This window comes from Rhinolophus ferrumequinum, chromosome 7 (assembly GCF_004115265.2).
Source record: "Rhinolophus ferrumequinum isolate MPI-CBG mRhiFer1 chromosome 7, mRhiFer1_v1.p, whole genome shotgun sequence".
Lineage (NCBI taxonomy): Eukaryota > Metazoa > Chordata > Mammalia > Chiroptera > Rhinolophidae > Rhinolophus > Rhinolophus ferrumequinum.
Genome location: NC_046290.1, coordinates 26317230 through 26336429, shown reverse-complemented (window position 1 = coordinate 26336429; position 19200 = coordinate 26317230). Strand labels below are relative to the sequence as shown.

Here is a 19200-nt window from a genome sequence, read left to right as displayed (position 1 = left end):
CGTAGTTGTGACAGAGATCATTTGGCCCACAAAGCCTAAAATACTTACTATGTGGCCCTTTACAGAAAAAGGTTACCGACCCCTGATCTAAAATCCTGGAGCTAGAAACATTTTAAAGATGACCCTGTGCACGGGTTTCAATCTTTGACCCTTCAGAAAATATACTACTTCCTCTTCCTCCTCTCCCCACCATGCCTTTTACCTTTAAAGATTATATCTACCAAATTGTATGTATTAATCAAGTAATGTAATATGCATAATGACTTTCAATTAGAATAGTTCTCAGCATTAGACAATTTGTGGGGCCATATTACGCGGCTACTATTGCCTTAAAATGTAACGAAACAGTTTTATTCAGACTATGTGCAATAATTGAGGAGGGAATGATTAATTTCAATTAACCTTTATTTAAAATGCAATAAAGTTTTTACATTTCCCTGACTTCCTAAAGGATCAGAGGTGTTTTGGCACACACAACCCGCCCCCCACCCCCCAGGTTGAGAATCAGAATAGATGAGGAAACCATCCTAGAAAGGTTTTTGCTCAATGACACCGAGTAAGGTTTAACAGTAAATAAGACCCATGTATTTGGACTCACCTTTCCGTTTATCTATTTATTTTTTTGCCAACCCCATGAATGAATGAGAAACCAGGAAATAACAAGTGAACCTCCTACTGCCTCACTCAGTTTACCCCAGTACACAACACAAATTCGTCAGAGAGCTGGGGCACTCATCGAAAGAGCAGGTTGGATCTGAACCTTGGAAACCAATAAATCTTCTCTTGGAAGGTAATTAAAAAAAAAAAAAAAAAACAAAGACAGGAAAACTATGTAATAGTCTCAAATGTTAATGGATATTCAATTTGTTTCAACACCTAACTTTCTAAGGCACAACAAATTGACTGCCCCCTTAATCATTACCAGAGAGTAAAACAATTAAGGAGTTTTCTGCGTTCTCTGAAGGAATTCAGGCAATTCTCTGAGGTTGCTTTTTCTCCTTGTCAACATCATACTTTATTTCTGACGTTGCCCATTTGGCAAGAAGAGCATTCTTGTCACTGTGATGTCCTTTTCCCCATAGCGTGAAAGTTTGCGGAATAGTTTCAGCTTCCACGAGTGGTTCCAGAACTGTATGCTCCACATGCACTTTGGAAGTGTTTTGCCTTGAAACAGGATTAAGCCCTGTGCAAGCTGGACTAGGGAAAGGCCACACAGATTCCTTGGCAAAGCAATCTTAGAATCAAACTGTGTTATTTCTCATTTTAAAAGTATTATTGAGTCGATGTTGTTGTTTTGTTGTTCATTTGTTTCATTCAGATTTGACTGAAAGTGTCAGCAAGGTGACAACTAGCATCATTGAAGTATCTTTTATCCATCCATGTGTTGAAGTTAGCCTTGTTTTAATTTACTAGAGATACAAATAGAAAATAAAAACCAAGAAAGAGATTTTCCCCCATTCAAATCATCTGAAAATCATCATAGTAAACAACTCTAAAAAAAAAAAAAAAAGAAAAAGGAAAAAGAAACTCTAGCAAACTCCTAATTCAAACTCTTAGAGAAGAAGACAACAAGCTAGTGTAGTCAGGGACTTGGCCGAGTCATGGTAGGAAGAGCTCTGGGGAGGAAGCAAGGAAACCTGGGTACTCGTAGTCTAGGACTATGGATAGGTGAGCACTGCTTTCTTCACCCATAAAATGACAAAGAGAAGGATACCCTGGGGAACATTTCCATTTAGCAACTCCATGACTGAATGACATTGATGGGACTCTAGACCATTCTTGGACCTGAAGTCTCCTGGTCCCCAGTGCAGTGATATTTCTGCTACATCAGTCTTCTACCTTCTCAAATTTGATCAAGGTAATCAACTTAATAGACAACTGTCTCCATAATCCATCCACATATCTACTTTGATAATTCCATAGTATAATTCTTTAATTCTTATAAATTTTAATAATTTATATACCTAGGACCTCAAATTGTTTGATTCATGTGTTAAACATTAAACTATTTTTTTTCAAGTACTCATGCCCTGCACTGTAAAAGATGCTATGTAAAAATTCTTAAAGATGACAAAGTCTCTGCCTTCAAGGAATTTGTAATCTGTGTATGAGTGAGTAGATATTATTGTCTCCCTCTGACAGATGAGAGGTTCAATGATTCGCCACGGTCACACAGGAGAATGAGGCAAACTTTAAGCTAGAACTTATTGCTCCTGGCTGCCATTCACGTGTTCTCCTCACCGAATTCAATGAGGCTTGCCTGATAACATTCTTTAGTAGCTCCCCTCTTCCCACTATCACATATAATGCAAAATAAAAGCAATATTTAGCTCTAACACAAAACTTGCACATATTCTGAAATTAAAACTGCTTCAAAACAGTACACCAATTCTGAGCTCAGGCTATAACAGAACTAGAACAAAAAATAGTGATGTGAAAAAAAAAAAAAAGAATCACATGATTATAACTAAATTTTGTAACTCATATATGTATGTGCTCTTAAGATTAAAAGAGAAGAGCTTTTTCAGTCCATTCCTGCCATCTCATATCGATTTATCCTAAACCATTCCAAGGAAAAAAATAATTTAAACTCTGACTGACCCTAGTTAAGAACTGGGAAATTCTTCCTATTTGAAACTTTTTGTTTACCTCTTTTATTTTTGATAGTTTTCTAAGTCATTTTTTGAAGCCAGTGCTTCAGGAGATTCTAATTGTCTGAATCTCAAGAGCTTCTGCAAACGCTTTATATCTGTTATCTGAAGCAAACCTTTTTAAGTAAAAGATCATTTATTTTGGGGAGAAGAGGAAATATAACTTTAAACCTATGAGTTATCTCAACATTTAAAAATATTGAAATAATTATCTGAACACTTTATATACTGTCAAATTTCTAGATAATGAAAACCTCCACAGTTGTCTGAGTTATTGGTTTTCTTTCATATAACTTTTGCATAAATTACAGGTCTGCCTAAGATTAAAATAGTCGAAGTTTTAAACAGGGAATATTTACTAAAATAAATTATACCAGCAATGTGGGTTCTTTTATGAACTTAAACATGAACAGTTCAAAGGCAAAATATGCGAAGTACACTTGTCATCATCATTAAATGGCATCAACAGGTTTTTCTAATTATTTATAACTGCTTATGAAATTTAAAAACAAAAAAAATAACATTGAACTATTTTGTGTGAGACGTATTTTACAATACCCTTAAACTAGCTTAAAAAAAAAGCACAGAATAATAATTACATGAAAAAAATCCAATTATATCGATGTATTTCCTTCATCTTAGCTTGTTTCACATACTTTCAAAAACAGCATATTTTTATTGTTTTTTAAATGACACTATATTTGTAAATTCTATTCAAACTGCAAGTATTCCTGGTTTTAGAGAATTGAGGAAATAATAATTCAAAGACAACAGTTTTCCATTTGTTCAAAGCTACCCTTTAGCCATTATCCTACAATCATTTTATATGCTATTTAAAGAAAATGCAAGACTAAAAAGCATTGGTATGACTGTGAGACATTTTTGCCTATAATTTGTCAATGTCCCATGGAAACATTGCTTTCTATAGACTTTCTATTTCAACGAAAGCCACCTTTTTGGGATGCTTTTAGATTTTTGTGCTTTGATGTTTATGTAAGTAGGTATTTTTCCATTTATCTCTATAGCCCTGATGAAATGAAAAATAAAATATTGTCCCGATTTATCCCTACAGCTTTGAAGCATCATTCATATTAAAATCCTATTCAGTTACTCAAAATGACAATAAACTCCCCCTGATATTTCCTGTTTTCCTTCCCTTCCCATATTTTGATTTCTTTGAAAGGAAGCCCATATTACAACTTTAATTCAGTGAATCCAAAATGCTGCATTATCAAAATGTCCCACTTAGAATAGACATGCCCCAAACCTTTGCATTTCCAGAAGCGCTGAGGCTTTGAGGTAAGTAATCATTGTGGCATGCACTCAGATAAAAGGAGGAGTAGCCATCCAATAGCATTAAACTTGGTTCTCAGAAAATGTCTGAGAATGGGAGGCATTCTACAAACTAGAATAAACAAACTCTATGTATACACATTTCCCCTAGTTTGTTTTTTTCTACAGTTCTAGATTTTATTTTCTTTTTCTTTTTTTAACTAGTTTTAGGTGAATAAAACAACATAATGATTAGATACTTATACTTCTCACAAAGTGATAACCCCCGTCCCAGCCTACCCATATCGTACATCGCTGTTACTATACTAATGATTATATTTCCCGTGCTGTACCTTGCATCCCGTGATATTATATATGTATGCATATCTATATATCTGTATCTATCTATATATCTGATATTATATATATGTATATCTATATATCTGTATCTATATCTATGCATATAATTACAGTTAACATTCAATATTATTCTACATCAGCTTCAGGGGTACAGCGCAGTGGTCAGGGTATACACAATCTAGAAGTGATCCCCCCATAAGTCCAGTACCCATCTGGCACCCTACATAATCTGTACAACATTGTTGATTATATTCCCCATACTGCATTTCACATCCCCATGACTATTTTGCGGCTACCGATTAGTACTTTCTAATCCCATCACCTTTTCTCCCATCCCCCAAAACCCCTCCCATATAGCAAACAACAGCTTTTTCTCTGCATCTCTGAGTCTATTTCTGCTGTGTTTTCTTGTTTATTCTGTTCTTTAGATTCCATATACAGGTGAGATCGTATGGTATTTGTCTTTCTCCATCTGACTCATTTCACTTAGCACAATATTCTCTAGGTCCATCTATGTCATTGCAAATGGTAAGATTTCATTCTTCTTTATGGCTGAGTAATACTCCATTGCACATGTGTTTCACAGTTTCTTTATCCAATCGTCTATTGGTGGGCATTTCAGTTGTTTCCATATCTTGGCTATTGTGAATAGCACTGTGATAAACATAGGGGTGCATATATTTTTTCAAATTAGTGTTTTGGATTTCTTTGGATAGATACCCAGGAGTGGAATTGCTGGGTCATAAGGTAGTTCCATATTAAATTTTTTGAGGTACCTTCACATTGTTTTCCATAGTGGCTGCACCAATCTGCATTCCTACCAACAGGACACCAAGGGTTCCTTTTTTCTCCATATCCTCGCCAACACTTGTTGTTTGTCAATTTCTTGATGATAGCCATTCTGACCGGGTGAGGTGGTATCTCACTGTGGTTTTTACTTGCATTTCTCTGATGGTTAGTGAGGTTGAGCATTTCTTCATATGTCTGTTGGCCATTTGTATTTCCTCTTTAGAGAAATGTCTCTTCATGTCCTCAGCCCATTTTTAATTGGGTTTTTTGTCATTTTTTTGGTGTTGAGTCGTATGAGTTTTAAATAAATGTTGAATATTAACCCCTTACCAGATCTATCATTGGAAAATATGTTCTCCTATTCAATAGGATGCCTTTTTTGTTTTTTTTGTTGGTTTCCTTTGCTGTGAAATAACTTTTTAGTTTGATGTCATCCCACATGTTTATTTTTTTCTTTTGCTTCCCTTTTCCGAGGGGATACATCAGTAAAAATATTACTAAGGGTAATGTCTTTAAATTTACTTCCTACGTTTTCTTCTGGGAGCTTTATGTTTTCAGGTTCTACATTTAAGTCTTTAATCATTTTGAATCTATTTTTGCATATGGCTTAACAAGGTGGTCCAGCTTCATTTTTTTACATGTGTCTGTCCAGTTTTCCATGCACCACTTATTAAACAGACTCTCTTTACCCCAATGTAAATTCTTGCTTCCATTGTCATAGATGTGTAGGGCTTTGCAGAGAAATTTACATGTGGTGTGGTCTGAACAACTGAAAACACTAGAGATGAAAATTGAAGAACCCAGACTTATCACCAGAGAATAATTTTAAAAGCCTTTTGAAAAGGCGAGAATGGAAAGAACTCATATTTGCAAATAAGAACATCTGAATTATACCCCACCCTGCCACTCAGCCATTCATGGGTAAGGTGGGTGTGATCTTGTCAGGATCCTATAGGACACTGCATCCATCAATTAGGGAGCACTTGTTTCCTTCCTTTCTGGCCTGCCCCAGACAGCATTCTTGTTCATATGCAACCTGCCTTAGAACTTTAAAAAGGACAAAAAAAATCATCTAGCTCCCAAAGGTGATTATAAAGAACATGACCGAGAAATAAAATAGGCCTGGAATTTAAAATAATGTGAAATTTAACAGATATCAAATACAAAATAAACCCATCTGAATAGGGGCCCAGAGACCTCCCTTTGTTCCTCTAGGGGGTTTCTCCTAACCCCCATTCAAAACATTTCCCACACATATAATTACTAAAAAGAAGTCTGCAGCTTCCAAAAATGACAAATGCTCAGTGTAAGGAGGTTGATAACTGAGTCAGATGAGCCCCTTCCTGGAGGAGCCCACTGTTCGCTTTGTCATAGTACATACAGCTCAATACCCCGCCTTCTGGAGCAGAGGGTGATGATATCAGGGACATCCTGACCATGCGACTGGCTGAAGTCGCTGGTTGGGAGACAGACACCTTATTCCCCTTGTGCGTCCTCCAGTTACTTCCCTGTCACATCCTGCTTCTGTTCCACTAGCACCAGATAGAACTGATATGTGGTGATTTTTAGGTGGAGGCTCTTGTCCTCAAAGATGAGACAGAACCAGCCAGACTCCTTACACTTTCAGGTCTTGCCATGGGACATCTTTTTCTCCAGGAAGCGGCAATGGAGGAGCAGCTCTTCCTCAGATGAACATGAGTCCATGTGATTTTTTAAGTTGATCCATAGAGGACAGAGCCATGCTTGAGAAAGGGGATCTTCAATGCCTTTCACTTGTTAATGTGGTACCTGTGAGCTACACTCAGCTGGGAGTAACTAGGGGCAAGTACAATTTGTCAATCTGTTCTCTGTTCTGGAGCAACCAACACAGCTCTTGCAGGGCGAAGCCAGAAATGCTGTGCAGGTAACCAAAGGAGCTCATGGCAGAGACCACTTCCTTGTTGTGGAGTATACAGAGTGCTAAAGTGGAAGCCAGAGATGCCAAAATCCTTACTGGTGCCTCAGATCACAGGGGTACTGTTGAGGTCAGGCAACAGGACACTGTGAAATGTGATGGGCTCATCACACGCAGCACGTAAGTCTCATCTATAATCACATAGAGTTGTACCTTTGGCAAATCCCAGGTGTTCCTTCAGTGAGTCTCAGGAATAGATGTCACCAAGAGGATTTTGAGAGTTAATCAGCAGGAGGTCACTGACCTTTCCCCCCTTAAGCCTAGCCTCAACAGGGCTTGCTCCAACTTGTCCCCAGTGAGCTAGAAAGGATGGTCGTTCAGATCAGTGATCTCACTGCCCAGGTAAACAAGAATCAGCTCAACTTTCACAAACACATGGGAAATAAAGCCAAATCCACTCCAGAAGGGGGCAGGGGGCAAAAAGGCCTCACCGGGGTCACCCAGAACCATGATCAGCACAGGGAAGACAGAGCAGCAGCCAAGTTTTCTGGATCAAAATGGACAGGTGCCTTGCAAGACTAGGCCAGGACCAAGTCACATGTTCCCACAGGAACGGTTTCCCTCTGTAATTGGAATAATGCAGCAGGACCTCCTCAGGGCAGTTCATGTCACCCCAGACTCAACCTGTCAGTCATCAGATCAGTGCAGAGCTTTTTCTCACTGGTTCCAAGGTTAATGGAGCCCCGTGTCCTTCTCCTCATGGTACTTGTCTCCTTGGTAGGTCTCATATTGCTGCACATTGGAGTGGTGTAAGGCAGAGATGTCACTCCCATGGTTGGACAGGTTATGGCTGACAAAATCACTTAGTTGGTGAATTAGCTGGTCAGGCTACCTGGATGACTGAGCCCACTAACCCCTCTGATATCAACCTTCGAGTCCTGGGAAGGGCAAGGCAGGTGGAGCCCCGAGCCACCCATGGCCCCAAACTGAAGGAGGTTGACCATCTGACATATTAAGCAGCTCAGAAGGATCTCCTGCTTCAGTGTGGCCTAACTGTACCTCTGCTCTTCCAACACCAGGCCCTACTGCAGGCGTCTGGTCATTGGCTGGAGGATGTGCTCCTCTATGATCTGCTGCAAGTGCAGCCTCATCTCCATCAGCTGGGAGTGAATGTTCTGGTTTCCAAGGCCCTGGCCTCCATCTGGCCACAGGGCATGGGGAGGGTGTCTGATCTGTGACTCGTACTCTGGATATTTGTATTGACCTCAGCAGGCTGGTTGGAACTTTTGGTTCTGTTCCTACTCATCTCCCCCTGATATAAAATCCTTATGCCAGATGAAATCACTCTTGGCTGTCAGGGCTCAGAGACCTTTCCACCACCCTCCTTCTCTCACTAAGCTTACTTACACATCTTTTTTATTCTAACCACCCTAGTGAATGTGAAGTGGTATCTGATTGCATTGTTGATTGGCATTTCCCTCCTTAAAGATATTGAGCATCTTTTCATGTGCTCATTGGCCATTTGTACATCTTCTTAGGATGAATGTCTATTCAAATTCTTTTCCAACTTCTTAATTGGGCTGTTTGTCCTTATATTATTAAGTTGTTGGTATTCTTTATATATTCTAGATATAAGACTCTTGTCAAGCATATGATTTGCAAATATCTTCTGTTTTGTGGGTTGTCTTTACATTTTCTTGATATCATTTTTTATCTTGGTATGAGATAGAGGTCCAATTTCACTCTTTTGCATGTAGATATTCCATTGTCCCAGTACCATTTATCTTCAAAATATTCTTTATCCCATTGAATTGCCTTAGCACATTTATTGAAAATAAATTTGCCAGTAATGTAAGTTTATTTCTGGACTCTCAATTCTATTCCATTGATCTGTATGTCTATTCTTATGCTAGTACCACACTGTCTTGATTACAGTAGTTTTGTAATAAGTTTTAAAACCAGAAAGTATGAGTCATTCAACTTTGTTATTTTTCAAGATTGTTTTGGCCATTCTCAGTCCATATCCATTACTTTAAGCTGTTGAGAACACATCCTTCCAGCATGATTCCAGACTGAAATGTATTTTTTAGTCCTTCCTCTAATGTTTGGAAACATGTTGCGTACCTACCCAAATTATCACAGACAGTTATCAACAGTGAGCACGAAGAGCAGCTGGAAATCAAGGACAGGATGGAAAATGGGCTGTAAAGAGAAAATGACTGATTTAGGTCACCAGCAAATTTTTGAATAAGATATTGTGGGAACAAAGTGAATTTCACAGAGAAAAATTAGATCGTAAATCTTAGAATAAATTCCTAAAACAGTTCCCTTGTGTTTTTCTTTTCCTCATGTGGACTGAATAGAGTGTGTTGACTAAGTCAGTTCATTTTCTCAGGCTTCTTCAAAATGAAATAAAACTATGTTGTTTCTCATGTTCTTATTGCAGATCCTGCCTTTTGGCCTTTTGTAGCTAGTGTTCATGAGATTTTTCTTACTCATTGGAGATTAAGCACTTCATGCTTTCATTATACTCCATGGAAAAAAAAATCATTTGGAAATGCACAATAAAGGTGTCCATTTATGAGAGTTTTGAGTTCATATGTCCAAGTGTCAGTTCTTCAAGTCGTCACATCATTCCCTGTCCGGTGGTGAGAGAAAGTTATTGTTTTTAACTTCAGAAACTGAAGTTCTGAGAGGTCAATTGATATACTTAGATAATTTAGGCAGTATTAAAGTGCAGTTCATCAGCCTCCTTGGAATACTGTTAGGCGTTGAATGATGTCTTCCAAAAGAAATGTTGAAGTCCTAACTCCTGGTTCCTGTGCATGAGACCTTATTTAGAAATAGGGTCTTTGTAGATGTAGTCAAGTTAAGTTGGGATCATTAGAGTAGACACTAATCAAATATGACTGGTGTCGTTATGGACAACAGAGGTAAAGACTGGAGTGGAGCAGCGGCAAGCCAAAGAATGCCAAGGGTCGACGTCAATCATCAGAAACTAGGAAGAGGCAGGAAAGATTCTCCCTTTAGGTAGCAGAGAGAGCAAGGCCTGCCGACACCTTGATTTTGGACTTCTCACCTCTGGGACTGTGAGACGATGCATTTCTGTTGTTTGATACCATCTAGTTTGTGGTACTTTGTTACGACATACCTAAGATATTAGTGCAGACTCTAAGCATTCCTTAACACAACACTTTTTAACAGGAAATGAGCCTTCCCAGAGCACCAAACGGTGCTTCACAAAGAACATCCCTTGCTATTCACATCAACTCCACTGTACTTGGACAAATTCAATCTTAGACAGTGACCAGAGTATAAAATATTCTTCCCCTGCTTGAATACTGTCAATGAGGAAAACCTTTCTACATCATGATTCGGAGAACTGCCCCTTTTGCACAACTCTGGCTGTCCTAAGTTTCTTCCTTATAAACTAATTTGCCTCCCCCTCACAGCCATCTGTTAATATTAGTTCTGTTTTTATGGGCTTTCAGGGTGAGTCTAATTCTTCTTACATCTGACAGGCCTTTAAACACTTCAGATCAGATGGATGACCCCCATATCCGCTTTTCTTCTAAGAATTTGAACTTCTACTCCTAGATCATGCTCCCCAAACCACTCACCATCTCTACTGAACAGACATCATTGAATGGGTGTCCCTCTAAGTGTAGCATCCAGAACTGAATGCCAAATTCCCAGAGTCAGCTCCTTAGAACAGACAAAAGCAGAGCCAGCTCTTCTGCTGGCATAGACACTTCTCCTAAAACAGAAATATATTGCTATTATAGCCCAAAATGCCTTTCAATGAGGTAAATCTTGACAAACGGAAGAACCCTTTTTTCTGATTAGCATCTTGATAGATTTGGGATGGGACAAATTTTGGAGTCCATCAATTTTTTTTCCCACGAGAAGACAGAGAGTTCTCAAATAGTATAGGGGTGTGGGATGGCAGTACAAATATATAAGTATCCCCTTCACGGAATAAGAGCCCTAACTATTTCAGCAAGTTAGATGGACCCAATGAAACAATACCAGGGACAGCCAGATGGCTCAGTTGGTTAGAGCGCGAGCTCTCAACAACTAGGTTGCCAGTCCAATTCCCGCATGGGATGGTGGGCTGCGCCCCCTGCAGCTGAAGGTTGAAAACGGCAACCGGACTTGGAGCTGAGCTGCGCCCTCCACAACTAGATTAAAGGACAATGACTTGGAGCTAATGGGCCCTGGAGAAACACACTGTTCCCCAATAAAATTTATTTTAAAAAAGGAAAGAAAGAAACAAACAAACAAACAATATCAAATTGAATTTGGGTAAACAAGAAATCTAGCACTTGGGATTTTAAAATATATACTTACTATGGACTGTATTATGCCCCCCCCCACCCCCAAATTCGTATGTCAAAGCGCTACCTTCCAGTATGATTGTATTTAGAGACAGGGCTTTTAGCAGGTAATTAACATTAAATGAGGTTATAAGGATGGGAACTTAATAGGATAGGATTGGTGGCTTTATAAAAAAGAGAAAATGAATGCCCCCTCTCTTTATCTCTGTGTGTGTGTGTGTGTGTCCCTGTTCCCATGTGTACATACTGAGAAAAGGCCATGTGATGATATAGCAAGAAGATGGCCATCTGCAAAGCAGTCAGGGACTTCTCACCAGGCATGAAATCAGCCAGCACTTTGATCTTGGGCTTTTTGGTTCCCAGAACTATGAGAAATAAATTCTATTGTTGAAGCTCCCACCCAGACTATGGTGTTTTGTTTTGTTTTGTTTTTTCTATGGCAGCCTGATGTGACTAAGACAATATTGACACAGAATGAAGAGATAAGAGAAATGGCAAAGTGTGACGAAGACTCAAGAGTTTCTCATTAAAAACTGTATATGAATTGCAAATGTGTTGAAGCTATTCCAAAAGTACGGTAGCCAAAGGCTGTCCTAACACAAGTATAACCTAAATGTCAGCTGAGACCTCTCCCTTCTCAGCTGTAGGCTGAGTTTACACTGAAATGCCCATTTCTAAGCTGCTTACATCGGAATGCTTCACTCAATTTTTGTGCATTTCTGTAGCACATGAGCTCATGCTCTCAAGACTCCCTCGGCCTCCCAGCTCTTTCCTGCATTCACACTAAAGTCTCTGCTTTGCCTTAAGACAATGAAACATCTCCAGTCTTTCCGTGCCATGTGTCGAAGATCAAAGCTGGGGTAGTTTCCTAGGGGAGCCACCAGTGCAGGCGTACAGGGTCCTGTACTCAGAAGGGCCTGAGTTTAATGCCCTGTTGTAACTGTCTTGAAATTCTTAATCAATCTATTTTTGAATTTGTCCTTAAGTGAAGTCTGATGGGACTTGGAGCCTTCGCTGTCTAAAGAGCTCATCAGAAGCTCCCAGGAGAATTGAGCTCCTATGGCTACAGTAATGACCAATTTGATAAATTACTCCCATTCCTTTCTCTCCTTCCAAGTGACAGTTCCTCAGTCCCCATTCCTGTTACCTAGGGTTACTTCCTAAATAAATTACCTGCATACAAACCCCTGTTTCAAGCTTTGTTTTCTAGGGAAGGGGAAACCAAGGCTAAGGCCTTGGTTTCTGCTTTGCCTTAAGACCAGGAACCATCTCCAGTCTTTCAGTGCCACGTGTCGAAGATCAAAGCTAGTGTCCCTAGAATACAGACCCTCAGTAATAATAAGGTGAGGTCACCTGTGTGACTTTCCTGAGCTCTTGTCCTCCTACCCTTTCAAACAGTTAATATGAATCATATATTCAACAATATTACACAATATATTCTATTTATGCCATGATAAAATATGCATATGGATAACTGATGATCTTATCAGCTTGTCAAATGGATGTTTACGCCTGACTAACTAGATATCATAACCTTGATATTTATGACCATATTTAAGAAAAAGGGAAAGAAAAATTATATTTTTAAGGAAAAATAAATTTTAAGAAATCTGTAAATAACACACACACAGAATAAATAGACTGAAAGAAATATGCTCTTAGTGAAAGAAGTTTGTTAGAAGGAGAGAGTCCATAAGTTAAATAAGACATTTATTCAATTATAGAATTAATAGAAGATAGATAACTTGTGGCAATGGAATTGTCTGAGGCTCAAATAGAATCCTTTTAAACTTCAACTAGTACAAAGGTTACTTCCCCTATTTATACCACCACAGCAAGTCCAGAATAAATAAACTAATTTGCTTTTTCCTGGACTATTTTGGTTAAAACAGACATACCGAGCTTTATAATAGTGCAGGATAAGTGTAAAACTACAAAACAGAAATGATTTCAGATTTGTGCAAGCTTTCCTGGACCTGAAAACTTTGCTTGGGTTGTTTTTATCAGATTAGGTCTGAGTTCATCTAATGGATAGGGAACTTTCAGAAATAATAGTGCAATGAAAATGATTTTTAAAAGTAGGTTTTCCATGAATCCAGAAGAACATTTGACATTTGTTTAAGTTATTCATGTTTTAATAACAAATCGCCACAAAACAGTGGCTTCTAACACTAGCAATAGTTTACTGAACTTTCATAGCTTCAATTTTGAAAGGGATCTGAGATAAACTCACCTCTGTTCCACGTAGCATCAGCTCACCTGGGGACTTCAGGATCCCCTCCAAGATGATTCGCTCACATGGCTGGCAAGCTGGTTCTGGCCATTGGCTGATAGTTGAGTCGTGAGTGTCTGATGCCTGGAGCTTTGCATTCTACCATGTGGACCTCTGCAAGGCTGCTTGGTCTTCCTAGCAGTATGGTGACTGGAATGAGTGAGAGTCCCAAGAGAACAAGGTCCAAAAATCACCTTTTATGATTTAGCATAAGAAGTTACAAAGTGTCACTAACTCCAACAACCAGATTCAGGTGGCGAGAACATAGAGCCCCTTCCTTGATGGGAGCAGTTGTAAGATGAACATGTGGAATAGAACATATTGTTGCCATCATCACTGTCACAAGAGTGAATGAGGGAAATAGACAAAAAGACTTTCTGTAGAGCTAGTTTCATATGAAAATCCTTTTGACAACAATGTTTGGCACATTATTCTTCTATAAGTAGTAGACCTGAATGTAGCAACAAAATAAAACAAACAACAGTCTCTGAATTCATGGGCCCTGCAAAAATCAGAAAAAATTAACTTGAGCAGTAGGTGAAAGTAGCATTACCATTTACTAGTATGAACCTGGCCAAGCGTCTGAACATCTATAAACCCTAACTTCCTTATCTCTAAATTGAAATTAATTACATTATGACAGTTGGGAGAATAGAATAAAATATTTCATGTAAAACACAAAACTAGCAAATGAATTCAAATAATATTATTTACTTTCTTCCTTGAGCATTGCATTTCATGAGCTATTCCCACCAATCATTGAGATCCACAATGTGATACATTAAATAACAAATATGAAAGGAGATCTTTTCTAGAATTATATTTCACGAAGAAAATTCTAGATACTTGCCTGTGGAGTGGTATATTATAAATTGCCTTTTTTACCTATTAACCAAATATTTCATTTTAAAAAAAACTAATTTAACAAGTCAAATGCTATGTGGATATATATTAATCATGGCTTAAATATTCAGAGGCAAAATGTTACCTATCCATGAAAAACAGAATTAAGAAAGCCTTGGGGAACGGTGAAATTAAAAACAAAAATAGAAAGCACCCTGAACTGCTTCCAGCAAAAGCAGAGATTGGGTTGCATTAAAGGAAATAACTAAATGATTAGCACGGAGCATACTTAATGTACAAATATCATATTAGAACACACTAAATTAGTGTGATCAGGATCAAAATACATTTATCAAATACTACAAGCAGTAAAAATATTCAAAATAGGTGTGTATATTTTTACTACTTAATCACAATTAATCAACTAAGGGCAAATAATGTTAAATGCAGAAAAGTTAAAAAAGGAGCAAGAGGAATGATTAAAGTTTTAAAAACTGGTAACTCGGAGGGAATAAGTGACATGAAATTTATGCAATCTGGTTAAAAGGGAAAGACAGCCAAGCCCTTATTAGTAATTGCTTACAAATATGTAAAGACTATCTAAAAGAATTCCTACCTTTCCTTTACTTTACCCAAAATGTTAATAAAGGGGATTAATCAATGACAAAGTTTTAAGTGCAATGGTTTTTAAGCATCTGAGACAAGCTACTGGATTAGTTTACAATCAGTCTTTCTAGGAAGGTAGAACCATTTCACTTCTTAGCTTTGATATTTTTCTAGCTACAAACATGAACTTGACTGATGACGATGACCAATACACTATATTCTAGAAACTAGAATCCTATGGGGAAAAAATACTCTTTGAAAAAAATTACACATACCCTGATCATTTATGTAACAAAATAGATAAATGCCATTCTCTTGGCAGTCCCTATAAGAATTCCTTTTATGAAAGGACACATCTTTGTTAAAAAAAAGTCACTGGTAATTTGGGCTGTGGAGGAGAAAAGGGAATGGTGATGGACATTGGAACACAGGTAGTGGCAAGGGCCAGGAGGGATTTGTTTGCTGCTTTTGAGAGGAAAAAGATGGGTGGGATGGGGCGTGTCAGCCTTGACCCCAACAAGAAACTCAACTGTGAAACTGCCTGTACACCACATCATCAATTCATCTTCTAAAACTTGGCGATGGAGTGTTAGTCAGACTTAGAAAAAAAGGAAATCCCATCCTTTGTGACAACATGGGTCAACCTGAAAGGCATTATGCTAAGTGAAATAAGCCCGACAGCGAAAGACAAATACATGGTATCAATTACATACGGAATCTTTAAAAAAATAAAGTTGAAGTCATAGAAAAGGAGAGTAGAAAAATGTTTGCCAGGGGCTGGGAAGTGGGGGAAGTAGGAAGAAGTTGGTAAAAGGGTACAAACTTTCAGTTATAAGAAGAAGAAGTTCTGAGTATCTAATGTATAACATGGTGGCGCTAGTTAATAACACTGTTAGTGTATAATTGAAATTTGCTAAGAGAATATAACTTAAATGTTCTCACACAAAAAAAGTGTAAATATGTGAAGTGATGGATGTGTTAATTCACTCAATGGGGGAATTTTTTTCACAATGTATACATATATACCCATCACATCGTACTTTAAATATCTTACAATTTTGTCAATTATATCCCAATAAAGCTGGAAGAAAAAAGACAATTTTACAAAATGTTTGCTTGGATTGGAACAGCAGATTTCTTATGAAAACAGTTGAAGAAAGCTGAGGTTTTCATCTAAGGTACTATTTTATTTCAGCATTTGGAGTAGCAAAGTGACTGTGGGCTCTGCCAATGTGGACACAATATGTTGTCTTCCAAAGCCTTTATGTTTCACTCCCACTTAGTCTGTTCCCATCTTTAAGGAATCGATTCCAGAAATCGATTTATTGAGTCTGTTTGGATTTGTAATGCATTTTCCCAGAGACATGTGATGGGTGTGTTCCTGGGCCTACCCACAAACTCTATTTATTTATAGAATGTTAGAGCTAGGGAGGCTTAAATCTAATTCAACCATTTTAAAACCATGATGGTGCTGAAATTGTAATAATAATCATCACCAATGAGCTTTTGAAGACCTTCTTGAGTCTGTCACGTTTCCTCTGTCTCCTGACCAGGCCAGTTTATGTGGGGTTGTAGAAGACAACATCCAGGAAGCTGTACCCGTAACAGGGCTGATCCTGGGGAAATCATTGGCAGAAATACTGAGCACTCTCTGAGTTTAGAGATCCATCCGGGAAGGAGAACCAGCAGTGAAGCAACAGTGAAATCGTTCTCAAGGTAGAAGTGTCTCACTAGGAAGCAGGAGCTCTCAGTCTGGAATGTCTGTACAGAAACTAAACTTTATTTTATCAATAGTTTCCTTTGACTGACTTGACTTTAATAGTAGCTCTCTGGAGCAAGTGGTGAGAGGAAGTGTTGCCTCGACTGGCACCAAGACACTATCCCCACCCAGGGAACTTGGAGTGGCAGGGATGTCGCAGCAGAGAGCTTGGACAATCCCACTTTTGTTTCCCAAATGCCAAGGCTCAGGATTATTTACCCTCTATAGACTCCATAGAACAGCAAAGAGAAGTCAGGCTTCACCCCAAAACAGCAGAACCCCCACATAAGGCTTGCAAATAGCTTCTTACTAGCCAGAAAGATCCAGGATAAGGTTGCCCCACCATTTTTTCTAAGCCATGTCCTTTTTAGTTAATCATCTAAAAAAAATCTCTTCTCCTTCACTCCCATTTATGATGACATGAGCCATCATAAAAAAAAAAAATTACTGTCCTGGGACCAACTATGTAGAAAAAACAAATACCCATGGTTTTCTATTTGGCCGTCTATGAAATATTATGATATGATCACATAATTAAAGAATTCTTATTACTGAAAAAAGTGCCCTAGCTGATTAACACAAACTCTGGAGTAAGACTCAAATCTTTGTTCCACTAATTTACTAGCTTGTAAACTTGGAAAAGTTTCGAGGTCATTCCAAGCCTTAATTTCCACTACTGGTGAAAGGGTGATAATAATAGCATCAAACTCTTAGGGCAGTTTTAAGAATTATAAGGGTATTGTATAGAAATGGTCTAGCACAGTGACTGGCATCAGAAATCTTCAGTGAGTAGTGGCTTTTACTATTGTTATTACTATTGTGTCTGTAATTAGTTTTATTTGAAATCTGACCTAATTCTTTAGATCATTTGGCTTCCTATCTGATTTGCCATAATCATGTAAATTTTAGTCATATTTACGTAAAGCAAGCTCTCAATTTACTAAAAGTACAATTTATTTTTAGATAAATTGGCTCCTCTCTGCATGTGATTTCAGTAGTGTTTACTCATGTCTCCAATTTGTTCCAATAATTCTCAACTCTAATTTTTCTAAAGAACAAACACCCCCCTTCTCCTTTCCCTGTTGTCCAATATCGCTGTGATATTGTTGTGAATGAACACAGGTTATGTCATGATCAACATCAAACACATAAACGTTTAACATCATTGCCTGGAACTTTTCACTACCCAGCAAATTCATAGAGGGCAAGGACGATACTTTATTAAATTTTTTCCTTTCCTTTTCATTCCTCCATCCGCAAAATACAAGTAAACTTTCCACCTCATAGGCAACCATTGACTGCATTAAACAAAGTAATTTAGAATCTTTTCCCATTAACTACCTATCATCAATATGATTGTCCTCTTATGATCTACTGCCCTTCCCCTCCAATTAATTGATAAAGACGTCAAGTATATTGAATTTGAAGTGAAGATGTATTACTTCTGTCACTTCAAATTTGTCACCACATTACAGAGTTATTTTCCCTTCAAATCAAATATCACAGAACATAAGTTATTTTCCCTTCTATCAAATATCACACACACAAGCCTGGAATTTAATTTTCTTAGACTGTTTGCTGACACTGGACTGTGAATATCATCTAAATAGACATTTTGTACTGTCTGCTGGAGCATAGCAAGCCTAAAATTTAAAAGACTGAGCAATTTCAATACACACACTACTGTCTTAAATGATTGGTATTATTTTTTTTTCTAGTATGGCTTAAAAAAATGGCTGAAATATTTGAAAAGGCACATCAAGTGGTAACCACTGTGTTTCTTGATTTTATTAAGTAAAATGAAAATAAAATCTGGTTGGGAGATTTTAACAAAATTTACATGAGGTAGGGATTTTATATGCTTTATAGACTCCCGATTTTTCTGCAATTTTTATGAGTTTTCCTATTTTTCATTATCAAATACACATTTATAATAATCACAGAGCAGTACAACTAATGGCTTCCATTTAAAGAACATTGGAACAGTGCTAATCAGTTAAGAACGAAAATGAGGAACATATTTCTGATCCTAAAGTTTATACACTTCTTTATGGGTTTTGTTCCCTTGAGGGAATTTTGTGTTGGCCAATTAAGATAGATACATTGTTACAACTTTTTCTGTTTATATTTGCTATGTCAAACACACCACTTTTAACACTTCTTTTTTAAAAATCTGATAGAAAGACCACCTTATGGAATCTGTAGTATTCAAATCTTTGTACATTATCATTGGTTTACATATTTGCTTGTTTTCTGCCCTTGTCATATTTCCTGGCCTCCATTGACTTTGGGCTTGGTCATTTGACAGGCTTTGGGATCTGATTAGATGTGACATTTGTCACTGTTGAAGACAAAGCCAGGTACTAGTTAAAGCTGGGAAGATAGATTTTATTCAGTGATAAGCTCTTGCAACAGGA

At 37.8% G+C, this 19200-nt stretch overlaps 1 pseudogene; it reads right to left on the bottom strand.

Moving 5' to 3' along the window:
• Window positions 1-6572: 6572 nt before the first annotated feature.
• On the bottom strand, window positions 6573-8272 carry LOC117025136 (probable inactive 1-aminocyclopropane-1-carboxylate synthase-like protein 2; annotated as a pseudogene).
• Window positions 8273-19200: the final 10928 nt, after the last annotated feature.